Source organism: Podarcis pityusensis (genome assembly GCF_964106645.2).
Source record: "Podarcis pityusensis genome assembly, chromosome: 9".
Classification (NCBI taxonomy): domain Eukaryota; kingdom Metazoa; phylum Chordata; class Lepidosauria; order Squamata; family Lacertidae; genus Podarcis; species Podarcis pityusensis.
Genome location: NC_138034.1, coordinates 675,552 through 698,801, shown reverse-complemented (window position 1 = coordinate 698,801; position 23,250 = coordinate 675,552). Strand labels below are relative to the sequence as shown.

General features: G+C 46.5%; 1 protein-coding gene across 2 annotated transcripts in view; it reads right to left on the bottom strand.

Moving 5' to 3' along the window:
- The window catches only part of LINGO1 (leucine rich repeat and Ig domain containing 1), a 665,590-nt gene that overhangs the window by 557,820 nt on the left and 84,520 nt on the right, over positions 1-23,250 (bottom strand). Inside the window, exon 1 of one of the 2 annotated variants that reach the window (XM_081021549.1) lies at positions 17,903-17,986. The exons of the other annotated variant lie outside the window; for it this stretch is intronic. The gene's annotated coding sequence lies outside the window, so the exon portion shown is untranslated. Of the gene's footprint in view, positions 1-17,902; positions 17,987-23,250 lie in introns of those variants that run through there. 2 annotated transcript variants of the gene reach the window in all.

Below are 23,250 nucleotides of genomic sequence, written 5' to 3'. Positions count from 1 at the left end.
TCTTCTTAAAGACGAGTTCCATGCACTCTTCCCACACAGGCCCATGCCAGCGGAGTATTTTGACGACTGGCTTTTTACGCCCACACTTTCAGGCAGCACCTTCCGGGGGTTCTCCTCCGCAGAGGAGACCACGCCAGAATCGAGCCCTCCAAGGGGATCGTGCTCGGGGGTGGACACGGACCGCTCTTATTGGTGGGACGATCAACCAGAAGTGGGGTGGCGACGGGAGCCTTGGCAAGCAGCATCGCCTGAAGTAACAGGGGGAGGTGAGGACTTGGATGTGTTGGGGGAGGACCCTGGTTTCGAGCACTCATACACTGAACTGGAAGCAGAGGAGATCGACGTCGACAGACTGTGTCCAGTATCTACCCCCGCTACAACGGAGCTCCCGGAACCTGCGCCCGAGCAGCGGGAGGGGGGAAGGGGGGGCTTCGAGGGGGGATGGATGTCAGGGGTTCAGGGACAGAGGCACAGGGTAGGCAGGAGATGGAGAGCGATGGGGATGAATCCCAGGACAGCGAGGAAGAGGATGACAATGACTCAAGAGATTCCATGAGTCTTTCCAGCGAATCAGAGGATTCCCAGAAGGGGGCGCCGGTGGTCAGGGCCAGGGGAGCCCCAGGGGGGACGTGTCAGGAACAGGGGGCCAGCAGGGGATCCCAAAGTGGCAGCTGGGCGTCAGGACCAGCCTCCCCGCCAGAGTGCAGCGAAGGGGGTGGAGGTTCCAGTGTATCAGGGGAAGCAGCTCCGGCAGCAGAGAAGGGAGGGAGGTCGGAGCAAGCCACCCTCCCGGAAGGGGAGGGGAGTAGTGAAGGGAGTAGTGTAACTGTCAAAAGGAAGGTTAGAGGTTGGGCGCGCGCGCCAAGTTCAAATGTAGAGGCGCGCGGAAGTACAGGGAGCCCGGAGGAAGAGCCAGGTCCCAAAGCCCGCAGGAGGGGGGAAGAGCAGTCTGGGGATTCCGCGTCAGGGGAATCCAGGAGGGGCGAAACCCCAGGGGGCAGGAAGACCCTGCGGAAAAGGAAAGAGAGGAAGAGGTGGAGCAGCGCAAGCTTCTTAAACTGGTGCAGGGGAGGGACTGACTCAGAGGGGACTTCAACGGTCTAAGCGTAACAGATGTGGGGCTGCGCGCCTCGGATGTGAAGCAAACAATGAACTGCAATAAACACTTTTGTATATAAGAAGAGATTGGCGTTGGTCTTTTGTGAGCTGAGACTTGAGGCAGCCCTGACATTATCAGTATTAACTATTATAACAGTAACGTTGAAGAGGGTTGGGAGGAAATTAAGATACGGAAACATCTGGAAGATTTCACAGGAGCTGAGATTTCAGGGCATGGTCTGCTGTGCTTTATGAGAGGGCCAGGAACCTCAGGCCTGGGGGCCGAATGTAACCCCCACTCCAGGCTTTCCTACCTGCCCCCGCTTGTCAGGTTGAAAAGTGTCTGTGTTCGTGGATGTGTTGAAAGTAGCTGCTGGCACAAATTTAAAATTTGCATTCATTGCCACCCACTTTTGCCTCTGACTTTAGCATGCAGCCCACAAAGTCTACCTGGAAGGGAATGTGGCCCCTGGGCTGAAAAAGGTTCCCCACAGCAAAGGCCATGTGCCAACGTCACTGCAGAAAAATGCTGCTGGGCTGAACATAAAATGACATCTTCTTTCTCTGCGGCAACAATTTCCCTACCCACCTTTATTGGTTGTTGCCCAGTCGTCCCGTCCCCCCCCCCCATCTATCTCATCACACTGTTTTATTATTCAGGAGAGCCTCTTGATTAGAAGAGTCCCCCAAGGCATTTACAAATAAAAAAATTCCTTTCATTAGGATGTTGTTAACTTTTCAAAGAAAATTTTTAATTTTTCTCTTCTTTTAAATAAGAGAGAGCATTAAAAAAATGAGCAGGACTAATCAAGCCGCATTTATTCTGATGGTGTTTTCTCCTCTTCTTCCCGCAGCCCAGCTCTGGTCTCTGAATGGCACTGACGACATTCCCAGTTTGCCTGGCTCTTCAGAAATTGCTCCTGGTTGCCAGAACGTCCTCTTGGGTGGTACCCATGTAACACAAACCTATGCATACATGTTTATTTCTCACCAAGGATCTCAAGCTTCCCTATATGGATCTCCTCCCACTCGATTGTAGTCTCACAACAACCCTGGAAAATAGGTTAGGCTGAGACACAGTTACTGGCCCATGAAAATTCACCAGCATTTAATAATGAATTTCTCCAAGCACACCCAAGTTTTTCTAAAAGTATCTTTCCCTAATGTAAGAAATATCTTTATGTTAATTTTACCAATACACATAATTTTTATGCTTATTTTACCCCAGTGCCTGCATTTTTGGACACATTATGCAGCTGGGGGGGGGGGAATGCTATTCAAAATTCAGAAGAGTGCAGATTTTTAAGGAAGGTTGTGATTTTGAAGGACGCGGGTGGCGCTGTGGGTTAAACCACAGAGCCTAGGACTTGCTGATCAGAAGTTGGCGGTTCGAATCCCCGCGACAGGGTGAGCTCCCGTTGCTCGGTCCCTGCTCCTGCCAACCTAGCAGTTCGAAAGCACGTCAAAGTGCAAACAGATAAATAGATACCGCTCCGGCGGGAAGGTAAACGGCGTTTCTGTGCGCTGCTCTGGTTCGCCAGAAGCGGCTTAGTCATGCTGGCCACATGACCCGGAAGCTGTACACCGGCTCCCTCAGCCAATAAAGCGAGATGAGCGCCGCAACCCCAGAGTCGGTCATGACTGGACCTAATGATCAGGGGTCCCTTTACCTTTACCTTATACATGTATGTATAGAAAAAGCTTTAAATCTATCAATGTTTATCAGAGGCTTTTGATATCATTGACTATTACATCCTTCTGGACCGTCTAGAGGAGCTGGGAGCTGGGGGCACTGTTATACAGTGGGTCCCCTCCTTCCTCCTGGGCCGTGTCCAGAAAGTGGGGGGGGGGGGAATGAATGTTCAGACCCCTGGGCTTTCACGTGGTTGTCGAACAACTCTAAGCATGCCTGGAGGATGCGGACCATTTGGATCCCTTCCAATCGGAATTCAGGCCTCACCGTGGGACTGAAACTGCCTTGGTTGTGATGGTTGATGATCTCCGGCGGGCTAGGGACAAAGGTGAGAGCTGTTTCCTAGCTCTGCTGGATCTCTCAGCGACCTTTGACACGATCGACCATAACATCCTTCTGGACCGTCTAGAGGGGCTGGGAGCTGGGGGCACTGTTATACGATGGTTCTGCTCCTTTCTCCTGGGCCGTGTCCAGAAAGTGTGAGTGGGGGGGATGAGTGTTCAGACCCCTGGGCTCTCACTTGTGGGTGCCTCAGGGTTTCCGTCCTCTCCCCATGCTTTTTAACATCTATATGAATCCGCTGGGAGAGATCATCCGGGGGTTTGGGCTTGGTGTTCATCAATATGTGGATGATACCCAGCTCTACCTCTCTTTTAAATCAGAACCAGTGAAGGCGGTGAAGGTCCTGTGTGAGTGTCCCAAAGCAGTTGGAGGATGGATGGCGGCTAACAGATTGAGGTTAAATCCTGACAAGACAGAAGTACTGTTTTGGGGGGGACAGGGGGCGGGCTGGTGTGGGGGACTCCCTGGTCCTTAGTGGGGCATCTGTGCCCCTGAAGGACCAGGTGCGCAGCCTGGGAGTCATTTTGGACTCACAGCTGTCCATGGAGGTGCAGGTCAATTCTGTGTCCAGGGCAGCTGTCTACCAGCTCCATCTGGTACATAAACTGAGACCCTCCCTGCCCATGGACTGTCTTGCCAGAGTGGTGCATGCTCTGGTTATCTCCCGCTTGGACTACTGCCATGCGCTCTGTGTGGGGCTACCTTTGAAGGTGACCCGGAAACTGCAACTAACCCAGAATGCGGCAGCAAGACTGGTGACTAGGAGTGGCCAAGACCATATAACACCGGTCTTGAAAGACCTCCATTGGACGTTTCCAAGCACAATTCAAAGTGTTGCTGACCTTGAAAGCCCTAAATGGCCTCATCCCAGTATACCTGAAGGAGCATCTCCACCCCTATAATTCAGCCTGGACACTGAGGTCCACCTCCGAGGGCCTTCTGGCAGTTCCCTCCCTCCGAGAAGTGACGTTACAGGGAACCAGACAGAGGGCCGTCCTCCCATCAGATGTCAAGGAAATAAACAACTATCTGACTTTTAGAAGACATTTGAAGGCAGCCCTGTTTAGGGAAGTTTTTTATGTTTGATGTTCTCTTGTGCTTTTAATTCTCTTTAGAGCTGCCCAGAATGGCTGGGGAAATCCAGCCAGATGGGCAGGGTATAAATAAATTATTATTATTATTATTATTATTATTATTAATTTGCTTTTTTCTGTTTTTAGCTATTCTTATTTTTTTATCTGGAAGCTTCCTTGAGTTCCTGTCAGGCAAAAAGGTAGGTAGGTAGGTAGGTAGGTAAAGAAAGAAAGAAAGAAAGAAAGAAAGATAATCTAGTTCAACCCCCTTCAATGTAGGCATATAAGAAGAGGAAGAACCGAGTTCAATGTCTTCCCAGTCACTACCCCCACAAAGGGGATGGTCAGTGAAAGTCTCCTGTTTGCCCAACCAAGTCCCTATTTCCTATCCTTCAGACCACCCAGGGCATAGCATCATTCCAGGTATGCTTGTGTAGGAAATGGTGGCCTGTGGCAAATAGGAAGATGGCAATAGTACTAATAGTACTAATTGCAAATCTCCCCGGCCACCCACCCACACAAAAAATCTTGCAGCAATTTTCTTTTTTGCCCCACAATAAAACCAGAAATACACTCCTTTATATGTGTAGGAGAGAAAAACAAACTGAGCTGAAACTTCTCTTTCCAGCTCAGCTCTAGAGCACACAAAGTGCACACTTCAGAATCAGCAGTCTATTTTCTGCCTTTTGGCCTCCAATGCCAGGAGGGTGTGTTCTCCGCCTCCTCCCAGCCTTAGGTTGGAGGAAAGGTTGACCGCTGAGGAGGAAACCATAGGAAGCATTAGGAGGCTGTGCTTCGAAGGCCATGTATGTCCTGGGAGAGCTCATTAGCCTTGATTGCAGCATGAAACATGCTTCAGAGTGCAGAACGGAGTGCAGAACGAAGGCTTTGAGATTGCTTGGCTGGCAAGAGAGCAGAGCCCAGTGTAATTGCCAGAGCCGCTGCTAGGGAGCTGGCAGTCCAAACCTATTATTCCTTTCTTTAATTATGATCATCTCCTGCCCTCACCCTCAACAAACCCAGGACTTTCCAACAATCAGAGCACTCACTGCTTCCACTTGGCAACATGCAAGTCAGCCTTGCCAGATCTGAATGATGGTAGCAAAGGAAAGGAAGGGGCTGGCAACGATCTTGTTAAAAATTTCAACTGATGGTTGGCAACAAAGTCTATACAGTATATTGTTCTTCTTTAAAAACTTTGGGTTGCATTTGCCACCCAGAGGGAAATGCTTCCAGAGGGCCGCCCCCTCCTTGATCTCACCACTCCTCAATGTCTTGGCAAGAGCAGGTGAGAAGCAGTAGGAATGTCGGGGTCACAGGCTTTGAGGATCAGAAGCAGGGCCTTTAGTCAGCTACGGGCTTTGGAAGAGGCCCAGTGATGTAGCTTGTTTTTTTTCCAACAAGTAAAACAAATTTGGAGGGGTGGTGTGGAATTGTACAGTAGCCCAAAGCATCCAAATGCATTTTCAACTTGAGAGAGGTGTGTTGCAAAAAGGCATTAAAATTACTCAGTACCTGAAATCTCCCACCTATTTTAGAGTTTCCCCCCATCACCAACAAACAAACATTTACTCAGAAGTACGATTAAATCTGGCCAGGCTCACTTCCAGGAAAGAGTGCAAACAACTAATGCCCATATAGAGTACTGTGGAGCAGGAAGTCTTCACTTCAGACTGAAAACCCTTGCAGTGTACTCAGCACAAGAGAATTTGTTGAGTGCAAATTTAAATTTTTGTTCTAGAACCTTATCAATAAGTAAGAGAGGCCCCTCAGGCTACTTATAACAAGCAGCTTCAATTAAAATTCCCAGCCAATTAAACCTGCATTGTTGAAGTATTCCCACAAATCAGTTAGTTAACAGAGGCAAGACTAGGGTGTGTGTGTGTGTGTGTGTGTGTGTGTGTGTGTGTTTTCATACTTTTCTGTTTCAGGAGAAAGAAGTAAATCACCAGGCAAATAAATTAGAAGTTGAACAGGCTTAAGTGAAGAAGCTGGAGTGAAGCAAGGCAAACACCACAGAGATGCTCCAAATTTATATTTGCTAGATTAAACCATTAAACCTGGCAAGGGATGGGGAGAGCCTGGAGTTATCTCCCCAGGGGACCACACATTGGAAGCACTTTCCTTTGCATTAACCGCTACTAGCTCGCCTGCGCCTTTTCATCTCTGAAAGGAAAGGACTCCCTTTCTTCTACCTGTGAAAAACAGACACCATCTTCTTCATTTAGGTCTACATGATTGCTCTGTGCTGAAATTAGTTTCAGAGAAACACAGCTGGAGTCGCTATGGCAGCATTTTGTCTCTCTTCCTAGAAGAAATTCTTCCACATGCTGTCCGTCTCAATGGGCTTCTCATTACTGCCACCATGGTCACCTTCTCCATGCATGCATTCAAAACAATGTGTGGGAAGGCAAACTGGGTAGGGGGAGAGGGTGCCTGCTCACTCTCAGTGACCCCATACACACAGCAGACATGTACCATCTCCAATGCAGAAAGAGGTGAAGATGCAGGATAGATAAAAGAAATGATTTCTTCAAGTATGGCAGAGTTAAACAATGGAGCTCGCTCCCCCAGGAGGCAGTGAGGCCACCAACGTAGATGGCTGTAAAAGAGGATTAAGCATATTCATGGAGGAATGGGCCATCACTGGTTACTAACTATGATGGCTCTGAACACCAGTTGCTGGAAGCCACTGGAGGGGAAAGTGTGCTTGCACTCAGATCCTGCTTGTGGGCTTCCATGGTCATTTGGTTGGCTGCTGTGAGAACAGGATGCTGGGCTGGATGGACCACTGGGCAGATTTAGCTCTCCTAATCATTGACAGTTGCCTATGTTGGCTGGAGCTGATAGCAGTTGTAGTCCAACAAGAAGAAGAGTTTGGATTTGATATCCCGCTTTTCACTCCCTTTAAGGAGTCTCAAAGCGGCTAACATTCTCCTTTCCCTTCCTCCCCCACAACAAACACTCTGTGAGGTGAGTGGGGCTGAGAGACTTCTGAGAAGTGTGACTGGCCCAAGGTCACCCAGCAGCTGCATGTGGAGGAGCGGAGACGCGAACCCGGTTCCCCAGATTACGAGTCTACCGCTCTTAACCACTACACCACACTGGCTCCACACAACATATAAAGGACCTTGCTGGATGGGTTGGGGGTGTTGACCTCAAATGCCTTTTATTCAGCTAGCACACAGAAGAAGTAAAGGACTGATAGAGAACCTCTATCAGTTCAGATTGTGGTTCAGCCACTGTTGTTGGCCACTGTGATAACAAAATGTTGGACAAGATGGACATTTGGCCTGATCCAGCAGCCAGGCTCTTCTGATGTTCTTATGACCCACTCAGTTTCATTGGTAAAATTGCACCATATACCTTTCATGGCATTTGTTGACCCAAACTCAAATTCAGAGCTCTGATCCAGAAACATGTGCATCCTGGGCCATTGAAGTGGAGGAAATGTGTGGATGCAGCTCTACTTCCCCCATCAAAGGAAGTGGGGAAGCCACTTGTGGCCAAAAGAGATGCATAGGTACCTCACATGTGGCTCCCATACCCAGGAGAAAAATTTGTTCATTGGCTGTGATGCATCAAAATCAAAAAGGCACCTGAACAATACTGGAGAGGATTTTCCAGAGCCAATTTAAATCCCCGCCAGACCAAAACAAGAATACTAAGTTACACAAACATGCCACCTACTGACACCCAAAGCAGCTCCAACAATGTGGGTAACTGTGCAATAAATATCTGTAAATTGTGCTTAAGGGTTGGGAATTTGCTAACCATAACAGCAAGGCTGATGTGCAGAAGCTGAGATTTAAATCACAGGCAACCCCTTTGGCATGAATTCAAAAACAGATTTCTAACGATTGCCTGCATGGACGCTTGCCACAGTCTCAGCTAAATTATTTCCTCCCCAGACTTTGGCTGTAAATAACATAACAAGCATCTTGACCTGCTAAGACAACTAGGGACCTTGATCTATGGACAAAAATTGCCTATCTCGTATCCAATTTTCCAGTGTCTCTTACACCCAGAGTGGCAGCAGGACTGTGAAGCAGCTTCCATGGCTAATCTCACCTATTTGTTGTCCCTGAGTCAAAGTAAAGTTATGGTGCAGAAAGGAAACTTCATTTCCTTCCCCACCCCCAACACTGGCATCATTCCAGCTCTACCTGGACAGGTGAGGTGGGGAGGCCGCAGTGAATTTGGGGCTGCACAGATGCCCTGGAAGAGCCAAGATGGTGATCCCACTCAGTGCATCCACAGCCCCCACCTCATGACCACTTTGCCCTATTTCAGCCTCATCCAGGTAAGCTGAAGAGGAACCAGGGTTGGGGAGGGCATCTCTGTGGCTCCACCCACCCAACTCACCCCAATTCCTCTTTCTCATTTATGTATCTAGAGGTAAGTATGTTGTGGAAGGGAAAAAAAATCAAACCTTCGCATTGTGATTAGGGTAAAATTCTGCTCTGTTTATTAAGCTGAGGCCATTGCAGTATGCATACAGCATACTATTAGAATGCAAACAGCTTACTATTAGAATGGGAGATGAAAGATGAAGAGGTAAAATCAGTTATGATTAAATGGGCACAAGATGTAGGTCACAACATTATGATGGAAGATTGGGAAAAATTATAGAAAACTGATTTAAAATTTACAGATTGTTCCCCATTGAAGGAGAATTACATGAAGATGATGTACAGATGGTACACGACACCAGTGCAGTTAGGGGAAATGTACAAAACTAGTTCAAATATATGTTGGAGGTGTAAGGAAAAGGAGGGGACATTTTATCATATGTGGTGGGATTGTAAGGTAATTAAAAACGTTTGGGAAATGATATACAACAAGTTGAAGAAAATGTTCCATTTAACATTTGTTAAAAAACCTGAAGCATTTTTGTTAGGGATTGTAGGGAAAGATCTGACAAAGAAGCTGAAAAACATCTTCATGTATGCAATAACGACCGCAAGAGTTTTAATAGCACAAGGATGGAAGACCGAAGAAACCCCAACTAAAGAATCATGGCAAGAAAAATTGACGGACTATGCAGAACTGGCAAAACTGACATACAAGCTACGGTACAAGGATAACTGTGACTTTAAAGATGAATGGGAACCCTTTACAAAGTATTTGAAGACGCAACAAAGTGAACTGGACTCCTTGGCTGGTTTTGAATAAACATTCACAAACTTTTTATTGATAATAATCAGCTAAATAGTTTGAGGATCTATACAACTGTGTAACATGCAGAAAACAGCACTTTTAGAGAAATCAAAGACTGGAACTGAGGGAAGCCATGGGGTGGGGGAGGGTGGGTTCTGGGGGGGGGGGAGGGGGAGGGAGGAAAAATTGGGGGAAATAAGGATGATATGTTTCTGGATAATATGTTTTGTTTTAATTTTGAATAAAAAAGTTATTTTAAAAAATGAGGCTATTGCATTGAAGAAGTTGCAATCTTCTGAGTTGATTGATGGGAGGTCAGCAATTTTTATAGGCACAACAGAGCTATCACAATAGGAAACTACAAGAAAAACACATGAAAACTGCATTGCTGATCGAAAACCATACTCCTTTTACTTTTTCTCTCCGCTTCATATGACTCTCTTTTTTCCACTCTAAGGGAGACCTGGCCTTCAGATAGAAACAGGCCCAGACTGTGACAGTCCTGGCAGACCCCAGACACAGACTGTTTTTCCTAGTCACCCACATGCACACCTGTGTACCCACATCTGTTAGCAATAACATGCTGTGGTGAGGGAGAGAGATGTGTAAGAGGAAAAGACTTGGTAGTTTAACATGGTAGTTTCAAGCAGTGCTCCTGATGGAGCTGCAAGAGCACATTTGCCTAGAAAACTCTCAACATTCTGCAACCATTCCTTTTGTGCAGCCTGGTGCTGTCCAGATATTATGGACTACAACTCCCATTGGCCACAGTCAGAGTTGTGCTGCCTGGCACTGGTGAGAACTGTCTTCCAGGTCCTTTGGACGACACCAGGTTGGGGAAGACTGCTTCTGAATGTTTGCAAAACCTCAAGGGTTTTGTCAAGTGTCAAAAATGAAGGTTCACCCACACTCATCATCTTCTCCTTAGAAAGTTAGGCTAAGGGAGGAGGGAGGCCGACATGGGATGCGATCCACCATGCTACCTGGGCAAACCACTGTGCCGATTGGCCAGTTGCAGAAGCTAAAAAAGTAGACTCAAAAATGTCACCTCTGTTGGGATCATGGGAAGCAGAGTTTCAGGAAATTAGACTTCACACAAAGGGAGACAAGAACCTGAAAAACAGACTTCAAGTGAGTGGTGAGTTGGACTTCTGTTTAGTTTGGAAATCCTAAGGATTTACAAGGACTCTTGTGTCTCACCCCCCAAGTGGTGTATGAGTGGGCTGGGGGGTTACAAAAGGATAGTAGCAAACGCCTGAACACATCATGTTTCAAAACAGGGATGGAGGCAGGAGGACACGAGTAAGTCCAGCCCCAAACATCTCTATGCATGTATGATCCCATGAACATTGGTCCTGACCTTCCCGTGTTGAGTGGGAAAGGTGTGCAGGGTCATCCTTGTTTTTACGAGCGTTCACTAGACTGCAAAAGAACCTTCTGTGCTTTATCAGGGTATCCATTTGCAAGGAAGGTTCTGCCTTATACAGAGTTGGATCATTGGTCCACATCCACGAGTACTGGCTACACCAGGGATGCAGAACATGTGCCCCCCCCGAATTTGCTGGGCTCAAAATCCCCCCAGCCCCAGTGGTCAGGGGTGATGGGGTTTAGAGTCCATCACCATCTGGAAGGCCACAGGCTTCCCAGCTCTCCTCCATCCTGGCTGGCAGCAGCTCTCTGGGGATTCGGTCAGGACTCTCCCCCCAGCCTTGTCTGGAGTGCCAGGGCTGACACCTTGGGTCTCCTGCAAGCACAGCATGTGCTATGCCACTGAGCTGTGACCCTCTGGGAATAATTATGCCTGGAAAGTTGTACACTGATATTCTGAGGGTGGGGGAGGATGCAAGAACTGAACCACCTATTTCTATTTCTATTTGCTGGTCCCCAAAATACCCTCAGTGATGTTAAAAGAAACATCATCTTTACTTTAAAACCTTAAAAATGAAACGTGTTTTTTCTCTAGAAAAATATCACCTTCATATGGTTGTGCAAACCAAGGTTATTCCTGCACCATAAAATGTCCTTCCTGGATTCTGCCTCATTAATCTCTGCTTGGAGAACAGATATTTTCTCCTCTGCCTTATTTTCCATGAGGATCTCTTCCCCGCCTGCCCCACTTTACTTGTCTCCTCTGCACCTCTCCAGGTCTCCCTTCCAGGTCAGCAAGCACAGCCAGACATTCACTGCCTAAAACAAAGCCTGCTCCCTGGCCTGCTTTGCAGCCTCATGTTGGGCTTACCACCTTCAGCTGCCAAAGAGAAGGATTTCAATTGACCAGGCAAAGTGATTTAGAAGTTAATAAATGCTAAGGGCAGGTCTATAAATCACACTGTCCAGGATGTGACCTGGGCAGAGGGTTTAACAAGGTAGCAAGAGGGATTTTATTTAAAAGCCATTTATCTGGAAAGGCCCAATGCAAAAGAGCTACACAACTCTTTTGGAAAACAATGCTGCTAAACATTGAACTGTGCAAGACATGATCTGGAACTGCTGCTGGAACTGCTGGACTTTGACAAGAATTGAATCTCCACAAACCTTGTAGGGGCAGCAGAGGAGCTAGGGGCTGATCCACACAAAATGAATGATTGATGTCTTCAATATACAGGCCAGCCTGTATCATAGAATTGTAGAGTTTGAATGGACCCCAAGGAATAGCAATTTAAAAATTAAGAATTAAAAACGTCTTAGTTACACATTAGTTACTTTATTTACTATGAGTGTGAACATGGCTGGGAAGAAGAGGTCTGGAGGGTGGCAACATGAGAACAGGCCTTTTCTGCAGTGCTCCCCACTTGTGGAATGCTCTTCCCAGGGAGGTTTATCCTGCACTTTCATTATACATCTTTAGGCATCAGACGAAAAATTCATCTTCAACCAGTCCTTGGCTGGCCAGTCCTTTTTTCTAGAAAAATAAGTGCTGGTTCTCAACATGAAGTTGTTGCAGTAAGTGCCACACTTCTTGACAACAACAACAAAGAGGTGCCAGCACTGCGGATCTTTGAGTCCCCCCTGGAAAAAACTCACTGTGGCTGACTAACATTCCAAGTCCTTTTAAATGTGTTTATGAGAATGGGGTGTCATGGGTTGGGTTTGGTTCTTGCTTTTATATACTATATACTATGTATTTTGTGTTGTTGTTTTTTTTTTGTTTTTATATGCTGCTGAACAGGACAGCGGCACAGGGAAACATTTTGTTGCAGGTCACACTTCCAAGAAAGATGACTCTGAGCATGTGCAGAATCTAAAGCAGAGACAGACCTGTGGGGCCTTCCTGGCACTGCTGGACTGCAACTCCCACCAACCCTGAACCCTGGCCATGCTTGCTGGGGTGAGGGGAGCTGGAGTCCAGCAATGTCTGGAGGGCCCCACAGCTTCCTCCCCCCAATCTAAAGTAGGCATAGGCAAACTCAGCCCTCCACATATTTTGGGACTACAACTCCCATCATTCCTAGCTAACAGGACCAGTGGTCAGGGACGATGGGAATTATAGTCCCAAAACATCTGGAGGGCCGAGTTTGCCTATGCCTGATCTAAAGGGTCTAGACAGAATAAATGCTGCTGAGTGACTGTAGCCACATCGTAACAGCCTCAAAACAGCCGCATGGGGTGACCTTTCCATTTGTAAATAAGCAACTATGACAACGGAGGCCAGCCCCCAATGCTTCTGGGAAGCCAAACCTCCCTTCGCAGGCTAAAAACACGTTTCCACATTTTTGGAGAAACGACTGCCTCTGTCTCTCCCTCCAGGACCCACAGTGAACCAAATCAAGAAATGGCCTCTTTAGCTGAAGTGAAAAATCACTGAAAAGGAGGCTTCAGAAATGAACAGCTGAATCTAGTTTGTAAGGGAAGAACTCAAAGGCACTCAAATAAAGATTCTTGGAGGAGAACAGGACGCAGGAGGAAAGTGCTCTTAAAGAGAACTATGGGGCTTCCACCAAGGTAGTTAACCTCTTGCTCTGAGATGACTTGCCTTGGAGCCTTGACTGTGAATCTGCACCTGTCTACACACACTCATCTCGTAAATGTGAATGTTAATAGAGGGTTTACTCTTGGATTAGGGACTCCATGTATGGCCAACCTGCAGCATGGCTTCATGTTGATGAGGGGGATCAGGATATTGACATGCTGAAACATGTGCAGAGAAGGGCAACCAAGTTGACCAAGGGCCTGGAAACCAAGCCTCATGAGGAATGGTTCAAGGAACTGGGTATGTTTAGAGAAGAGAAGGTATAAAAGGTGATGTGATGGCCATCTTCAAATATCTGAAGAGCTACAACACAGAAGATGAAACAAGTTTATTTTCTGCTGCTCCAGCGGGAAGGACCCAAACCACTGGATTCAATTGACAAGAAAGAGATTCTAACCACACATCAGGAATAATTTTCTGTATGTAAGAGCTGTTCAACAGTGGAATGGATTGCATTGGAAGGTGGTGGACCCTCCTTCATTGGAGGTTTCTAAACAGCGGTTGGATGACCATGACAGAGGGATTCTTTAGCTGTGATTCTTGCATTGCAGTGGTTTGGACTGGATGACCCTTGGGATCCCTTCCAACACTACAATTCTATGATTCTGTGTGTGAGGAAAGGGAAGTGTTCTCTTCTATATGGATTTTCCCAAGGAAAATCAAGAATGCACAATGGAATTGACTTTCATCCATGTCCAGAGTGTGCACTGCTACAAGACTTCAGTGCATCTTCATCATATGTGTTTGAGTGCATGAATAACACAGGAAAGAAGGAAGTACCTTAAGCATGCCTCCCCCCCAGCTGCTACCTCTGAGGGAGTTTTAGAGCATTGCAAAAACAGACAGGGCCTTTTCAGTGCTGGTTCCCTGGTTCAGGAATCCTCTCTCCAGTGAGATTTTCCTGGAACCATCATTAGCATCCTTTTGCTGACCAGTAAAATCTACTCTCCTCTCCTAAGCATTATGGTGATTTTGCCCTTTATTGGTTTTACATTTTTGTTGCTGAGTTGGGTTCAAAGATCCTGCACTTAAAGCCTAAGAGATATGGGCACACAGAAATGTCTGTGATATCAAGGACCTGTTCTCTGGGATTGCATGCACAGTTCCTCAACTTTACTGGGCAAAAACTGTTGGTAGTTAGCAGGCAATTGAGCATGACAGAAATATCAAGGCAAGGGGTTATCACTGCTTGTGCCTGTATTGAAGCCATTAAGCAAACTTGCTGGGTCCAAGAGCCAGCATCCAACATAATCTCTATTACAGCCCCTCTTTTCCAGAACATATTGTTAATGCACCATTGCTATTGCTTCTGTTTCTGGCTTGCTTTATGACATGGCAGCACTCCAGAATATTCTATTGATCTTGACACTGTCACTTAAGATAACCAAGAGGTCCAGTGCTGAGTTCTCATTCATTACCCCAACAGCTGCAACAGCCTAGGCCCACTTTAGCAACAGCAAAGCAAGCAGCAGGTTGCTTTGTCATATGGCACCTAACACATCCCCAGACATAAGCTCCTTTGAGCCCCTTTGGCTTGCAGGAACAGGACGATTAGCAGGTACTGGGGGCAAAGCTCAGCTTGTAGGACCACCCATATCTCCATCTTGCTGGCTAAAGGAATCAAAGAGTCTCCTCCTTGCTTCATTATCAAACTGCCCCACCCATCCCCACCTTTCCTCCTTCCCAAGGATCCCAAGATGGCCAGCAACAAAGTAACAAAACAATGCAACTAAATTTTAAAAAATATAAACAGGTTAAAAATGCCTAGAAAGCACTGAGAACGTCTATTTTTTTTTTAAACAACTGCATGTAAAAATGTTTTCAAATAAATAAATAAATTGCATCATACCCTCAATCTACTAATCTCAAGGTTGCTGGGAACTTTAAGGCAGTGCAGCATGAAGAGTGAACACCACACACAATGGTCAAGAATTTCCTCAAGCTTTTGGCTGTGACAGCAGCTCCAAATTGTGGAGACCTCCATCCCATGGAATAGGAAGAAATCAGTCTGGCACCCACTACAAGCTAATGGAATTCCCTCCATTGACAAGTACTATGAATGCAGGTAACATGAAATTGATTTAAAGATTATCAGCCAAGGAGCTAAACAGCTGTGACTAAAATGTTCCAGCCTGTTAATACTCAGTGTTAAGGGATCAAAAAAGGGAGCATCCAAAATGGGAGAAGTCACCTAGCTGTGCATATCAGAATGTGGCATTCAGATGATAAAGCTCTGTGCCAGGAGGCTCAGAGGATCATTCTGCAGGACATCAGTATGAATTGCAAAAAGGAGAAAAGAAGAAAAAGAAGATTAATGGAGGTGAAAAAATATCAGTTCTAAGAGCAACGTACAGTATTATCGCATCTTACACACATTTCATTTGTGCAATTTCAGCCTTGTAAAAAGCAGTTAAAGGCAGGGTGGTTGAAAATGCACTAATTCCATGCATGCATGCATGGGTTTTCTGCCATGAAAAGTGCTTTTAAGTTCTCTGATTATGGCACCCTCCAGATTTTGTAGTAGCACTTGCTAGTACAATTAATTTTAAACCACCCTTTCTCCCAAAGGATCTCAGGATGGTTCGCAAGATAGTCAAAGGAAACCTACAACCAACAATTATAAAATATTAAGCCTCATCATAATCACAACCCAGCAACTGACAAAAATAACAACTAATTTGTCTCATGTGTCACCAAGCTCCCAAAGGAAAACATGTGTTTTTAACTGACAATGCACAGCTGTCAGCAAAGGGAGGGGGCAACATTGCGAAGTGTAAGGAATTCTGCAGCTGAGGTGCCGAAACTGAGAAGGCCCTGTCCAGAAGGCTATGCTCATCGATGGAACCACAAGCAGATGTCAAGGCAGAGGTTTCTGGGCTGCAACTCCCATCTCCCCTGACTACTGGGACATGCCAGCTGGGCTGCCAGGAGAGCCATTCCATCAGCAAGTATTGAGTGGAATGAGGAACTGATTCTTGCCCTATTGCCATGCCAATCCCACTTTCCCACTGTTAGTCAATAAATATTTGGCCCAATTCTCACCCAACACCTGGTGTCCCATTTCAGTTATTTTTGCCAATCATTCTGTTTTCACAGAATGCACCTGCCTGGGCAATAATTCACATAAGCTTTAAGAGACACCATGCTTCAAAGGTTTTTAAAATGGTGTGAGTGAGCAGAAAGATGATGTGACGATTTTGCTCTAGGTACACCAAGTAAGCTTCACAAGAGAGAATTTTCCATAGCCAGGGGGCCACAACAGAAAAGGTTCTCTTTCATGTTGCCACCCTCTGCACTACAGACAGAGGGGAGAGAAGGGCCTCAGTTGCTGTCTAGATGGCACACATGGAAAGAGATATCCCTTTAGGTGACTGGTGAGGGGTCACTTCTCTGAAGTTTTCTGCTTTTAAGGAACAAATACAAAATGGGCTTAAGTGGGGAAAGCGTAATATACATTTTTTAAGGGAAGATGCATAAATTTAAAATGAGAATATTTCTGCAGGTTTTTAATATAAAAAATACATAAATGGGACAGAATGGATTTATGACTGAAACTGAAATGGACCAGAAAGAGATGGATCCATCCATCCCCAGTAAAGTGTGATGGGTTTTCCTTATTTCAAACATTAAAGCTACAACACAAGCAATGAACAAGCTTGGTAAAACTCATAATGCAGGCAGGCTATTTCCCAAAGGAATAGCTTCATGGTGATGTCCCCTTGCATAGGTTTGCCTGTACGTACGTTGCCTGTAGTTCTTGGGTGGATGAAATTTTAAATAAATGAAACATGGGTTACAGTGGAGGGAAAAGAAATAGCATTCTCTCACTTTGAAACAAAGAGCAGGATGTCTCCATTACTCAAAAGGGCACAGTTCTGCCTTGCTGGCAGTCCTGAGCAGCTCCCACTTCCACCTATTAATAAGGCTATTAACCCAGATTGAGTGTAGTCAGGGATGTCACAACCAACCACATACTAACATTCCCAGAAGAAGGGAAACCACTGAAACAGGAATACAAAAGGAAAGGATGCTAAGGAGCTTTGGGGATGTCTCACTTGTTCCTTGGTTTTCAGGTGTTCAACAGCAGGTGTGTGCTGCCTCTTCAGCTTCATACTGCCCCTTAGTCCTGGAACACTTCCCAAAGATGTTCTGCATTGAGATTCCAGCTAACATCCACCAGCTTCAATGCAGTAGGCAGGCAAATATTTGCAAAGGGATTCTTTGCAAATCCCTCAACATGTGCCCCACGTGCTGAAAATGTATTTGCTAAAAGTGGTTTTGGGGAAACTATGCAAATGAAGAGCAAAGCAAAGAGCCAGATTCTGGCTATGGCAAGAACTTGCATTCAGGGCTAGAAAACATATTCTGTTACAGGTATATAATGAAGAAATTTAACAATGCCATTCTATAACAGCAATCAGTTCAACAGTAAAGTAAAATGGCACCTCCACTACCTCTCTTTTTGTTTTAGCTGCAAAGGTCACCTCTGCAACAAACATTTAAGAACACAAGATGAGTCTGCTGGATCAGGCCAATGGCCCATCTATTCTAGCATCCCGTACTCACAGTGGCCAACCAGATGCTTGTGGGAAACCAGCAAGCAGGACCCAGGCACAGGAGCAGCCCTCTCCCCTCCTGTGGCTCCCAGCAAGTGGTATGCAGAAGTAGTGCTGCCTTCCAGCTGTGGAGACACAGCAAAGCCATCATCAATAGTCCTCTCCATGAATTTGTTCAATCCTCTTTTAAACCATCCAAGTTGGTGGCCATCCCTGCCTCCTGTGGGGGTGAGTTCCATAGTTTAACTCTGCACTGCATGAAGGACGTTATTTTGTCTGTCCTGAATCTTCCAACATTCGGCTTCACTGGATGTCCACAAATTCTAGTATTTAATGCACATTGCTTCCCCCAGAGAATACTGCACACTGTAGTTTGTTAAGGTGCTGGGAATTGTAGCTCTGTGAAGGATATCTGACAGTTCCCAGGATTCTTTGGGGAAAGCCATATGTTTTCAATGTATGGTGTGGATGTGACCAAAGATGACTGAAGACTCCTTTCCAGTCACTTAATGCCGATATAAAGAACTGTGTATTATAATGCTAACCCCACAAGTACTGATGTATAGGTACTTTCTCATAGCAAAAATTAATGAAGTCATTCCACACAGCTAAATATGATTCTGGTTTGGACAGCCCTCTCTTCACCATCTTGACTCAAAAAGGCTTCCAAACAGTGATGAAGATGGCCAAGCACCCCCCCCCCCCGGAATGCTTGAGTTGAGCTTTCTGACGATAGCTCAAGAGGTTTCCGCACATACGGGTGACAAACAGACCAACAAAGGGACAGTTCATTTGTGCCTTGCTGAGAAGTGGGGTAAAGAGAGAAAACTTTTTAAACACACATACACACTTTGATCCCCTCTTGCCCAGTTTACTCTCTGGACTCTGCGCTGCCCCCTCCTCTCTCACCATCCTAGCAGGCTCCAGGGACACTTATTATTGAAATCCAATATGCACTGCAAGCACATTGTTTTGATTGTGGCTCAGCGCCCTGGGCATAGCAAAGCCAGCCACTGAAGGCAAGAAGCCCTTGCTACTTTGGTTCCACCTCTGAAACAGGTGCAGGGCTGGGGCTGTATTAGTGGATCTGATTAACCCAGCGGCCAGCTCCCAAGCCCTTCTTCATCTGAAATCAAACCACCGGTCTCTTCACTACAGCTGCATAGGAATGAGGCCATTTATAATCATTTCGCAAGACGTTGCCCCTTGCTCCTCTCCCTCCCTCTGCCTGACTGCCATTGCCTGCTGCTCCCTGTTTGCAGTCTGTAATCCTCTGCTCCCAGTGTCAGCTTTTCAGTCACACCAAATGCTTTGAAGAAGTGAAGGCAGGCAGGCACAGCTAGAAAGCCACACAGCCTAAGAAACACACCCCCCCGCCACCCCAAGCTGGAGACACGTGTGTGTGTGTGTGTGTGTGTGTGTGGTGCAATTTTCTTTTTCCTTGTATCATTTCAAAGATTTGGAGACACTTGGTACCAGCAGATACTGAGGTCTGTGCATATATAAGACCTGTTCTGGATGCCACACTTTTAAGCATCCCAGCAGCAATAAGTAAATTATCAATGAGTAAATTAAAAGGTTAAAGGTGTGTCTATTTAATACACGCTCAAGCCGCAATTTTTGGACCATTCAACTTAAGCAATTTTTGGACCATTCAACAATCACCTTACAACTTTCTCACAGCTACTGTGACTTTACTTTATGCATGTGACAAAGCAGTCTTAACCTTATAGCTTATGTCATAAAGCTGTTTTCTTTCAGGTGCAACAAGGCTCTTTGCTGCCACCTGCACCATTGTTTCAGAGCACATTTGAGGCAGGTTCTTTTCCTCAAAGAATTCTGGGCACTGTAGTTTGCCCCTCAGAGTTAAAATCCCCAACTTTAAAGTTACAGTGTGTACTTAGCCTAACACTGCTACCCTTCTGGGAACTTTAAGAAATAGTCCTTTATTTTTTTGTATTATCCAAATATACACCCTTCCCATCTATGAATTATCTACCAGGTCTATGCCGTTCTCCCTTGTGTGAATTTGCCTGGAAGAAGAGGAGAGTTGGCTTCCCCAGGGGAGTGACGAGGCTTGTCACATGGGAAGAGGTAGAGGCCAGGCTATTTTATACCCTCCAACATTCCTCAGATGAAAACAGGGATATTTTCATTGGAGGAATGTTGGTGGATATGCTGCCCCTTCAGAGTCTGTGTTTTTCTCCCCCCCCCCCACCCCCAGGACTCACTTTCCCACAACTGACTCTCATTCTCATTGACCCCACTTTTTGGTTCTCCCTAGACCCCACCCCCACACCGAGCATTTCCTACCAGAGGAAGGGCAAGTGCCAGTTCTACACCAACAGGATGCAGTACATTCACTACCTGAGCAGGTACTTTGGGAGGGCGACCTCTTCTGTTCACTCACATTGGCCCCTTCCAAGATGGGATCATGTGATGGGGATCTGTGTCTGTGTCTGTCTCTCTAATAATAATAATAATAATAATAATAACAACAACAATAATAATTACCCAGCCACTCTGGGCGGCTCCCAACAGAATATAAAAAACATAATAAAACGTCAAACATTAAAAACTTCCCTCTGCCTGGTTCCCTGTAACCTAACTTCTCACAGCGAGGGAACTGCCAGAAGGCCCTCAGTGCTGGAGCTCAGTGTCTGGACAGAACAATGCGGGTGGAGATGCTCCTTCAGGTATGCTGTCCCCCAAAACCAGAACTTCTGTCTTGTCAGGATTCAACCTCAATCTGTTAGCTGCCATCCATCCTCCAACCGCCTCCAGGCACTCACACAGGACCTTCACCGCCTTCACTGGTTCTGATTTAAAGGAGAGGTAGCGCTGGGTGTCATCTGCATACTGATGAACACCCAGTCCAAACCCCCTGATGATCTCTCCCAGCGGCTTCATATAGATGTTAAAAAGCATGGGGGAGAGGATGGAGCCCTGAGGCACCCCACAAGTGAGAGTCCAGGGGTCTGAACACTCATCCCTAAACACCACTTTCTGGACACAGCCCAGGAGGAAGGAGCAGAACCATTGTAGCTCCCTAGCTCCCAGCTCCTCTAGACGGTCCAGAAGGATGTTATCATTGATGGTATCACCTTTATCGCTAGCCCGCCAGAGATCATCGACCAAGGCAGTTTCAGTCCCATGATGAGGCCTGAATCCCGAATTGAAGGGATCCAAAGGGTCCGCATCCTCTAGGCTTGCCTTGAGTTCTTCAGCAACCACCTGCTCCATCACCTTGCCCAAGAATGGAAGATTTGAGATGGGGCAATAGTTGGCCATTTTGGCTGGGTCCAAAGATTTTTTTTTTAAGAAGCAGTTTAATAACTTCCTCTTTCAGCAGGTCTGGGAAGGCTCCCTCACAGAGGGAAGCATTCACCACCCCACAGAACCGATCGCCAAGCACTTCCCAGCTAGCTTTTATTAGCCAGGATGGGCAAGGATCAAGGAGACAGGTGGTTGGTTTCACTTGTCCAAGCAGCCTGTCCACATCCTCAGAGGTAACAGATTGGAGTTGATCCCACTCAACTTGACTAGACAGGACTCCAGCACTCTCCTGCTCCTAGGGTGAAGTCTACCTCTTTCCGAATCTGAGTGACTTTATCTGCAAAAAAACTTTGCAAAATTGTTGCAGTAGATCTTGGAGTCTTTACAAGGCACTGGTGGCAAATGTGGTTCCATTAAATTGTGAACCACCTGAAAGAGTCTTCTGCTGCTGTTTTCTGCAGATGCAAAAGAGGTGGTGAAGAAGCTCCTCTTCACCGTCGCTATCGTCAGATTCAGAATGAGTTTGCGCCACTAGCACTCTAGCCATCTCAGCAATTGTTTCATTGCCCTCAGCTCCAGAGAAAAACGGGGCTGCCCAGGCTCCATGCAATCGAAGAGAGTGCTTTGGAACCAGATAGTCGATAGCCCTGGTTAATGCTGCATTTAAGCAGGCCACCAGGGAATCAGCTGAAAGGCCATCAACATGGGATAAAACATCTGCTACGCAGGGGTGAACGAAGGTGTCGTGACACCCGGGGCGGGGCGTCACTAAGTAGGGCACATGTGTGGCGTCACTATGTACAGCGCATGCACCATATGTAGTGATGCCGCACATGCGCTGTACATAGGGGTTTGCTGGCGCCGCCGCTCCAGTGCCATACGGACGGTGCTGGGCTCCTCTGCTTGCAGCTGCAGCTGCGAATGGAGGATCCTCCACATGCAGCTGTGGCAGTGTGATGGCTGCTTGCACCACTGTGAGCCCCCGTGGGGTGCCTTCTTGTCATCCCCCCAGACATGGCAGCTGGGGCGCTCAGCCCCCCCCCCCCGTTGCAACACCACTGCCCCTACCACTCTCTGGAAACCATTTGGATCCATTTGGATCACCCACATCCATAGAGGTGAATACCAGGTCTAAGATGTAGTTGGCCAAACTTATTCAGGGACAACCCCATGGAGGCCATGCTTTACCACAATGTGGGCTTCAAACCAGTTTTGGACAATGTATCAATACATTGCCCAGCACCCAGAATTGCAACAGGGTCAGTTTGCCCACTGCTAGTAAATTACGAAGTTTTGTGGTACCTATCCCTGAGATGATTATGGGCCGGGACTGGCTACAATGTACAGGCCAAGTGTTTTGTGCAATACTGAAATTACAGAGAATGTAACCCTTGAATTGCAAATATTGCTTTAAAAACAAATGAGAGAAAATAGTGGTGCCCCACTTGGCGAAATCCTCCTTCAGTTGCATCTTAAACTGTGTAAAGTGGTACCTCTAGTTATGAACTTAATTCGTTCCAGAGGTCCGTTCTTAACCTGAAACTATTCTTAACTAGAGGTGTGCTTTCGCTAATGGGGCCTCTTGCTGCTGCTGCACCGCTGGCACACGATTTCCATTCTCAACCTGGGGCAAAGTTCTCAACTCGAGGTAACTCTTCCAGGTTAGTGGAGTTTGTAACCTGAAGTGTTTGTAACCTGAGGCGTTTGTAACTTGAGGTACCACTGTATTTGTGTTTTTGTGTGTGGACTTTGCAGATGGCAATGCCCACTCTGGACCAACACAAAATATGTGGCAAACCTTCCCTACCAGAAAGGCTTCTTTCTCTGTGAAGAATGTCTACAGTATTCCCTTTGTCTGTCTCAAAAGGACAGGCTCAGCTGGTCACCGAGTATGTAACTGTAGGGAGTCTAGGATAACTTGGAATAAATCTAAAGTTAGGAGCACTAGGCCACCCCCTGTGGCTTGTTCCATAATTGATGAGATCTCACGCAGTGGACAAAGAATGGGGGGGGGGTGTAAATAGAGGTGAGATGGACTTGTAAGGGTCACACTGGGTTTGGATTCAATTCCCTGTGTTGTGG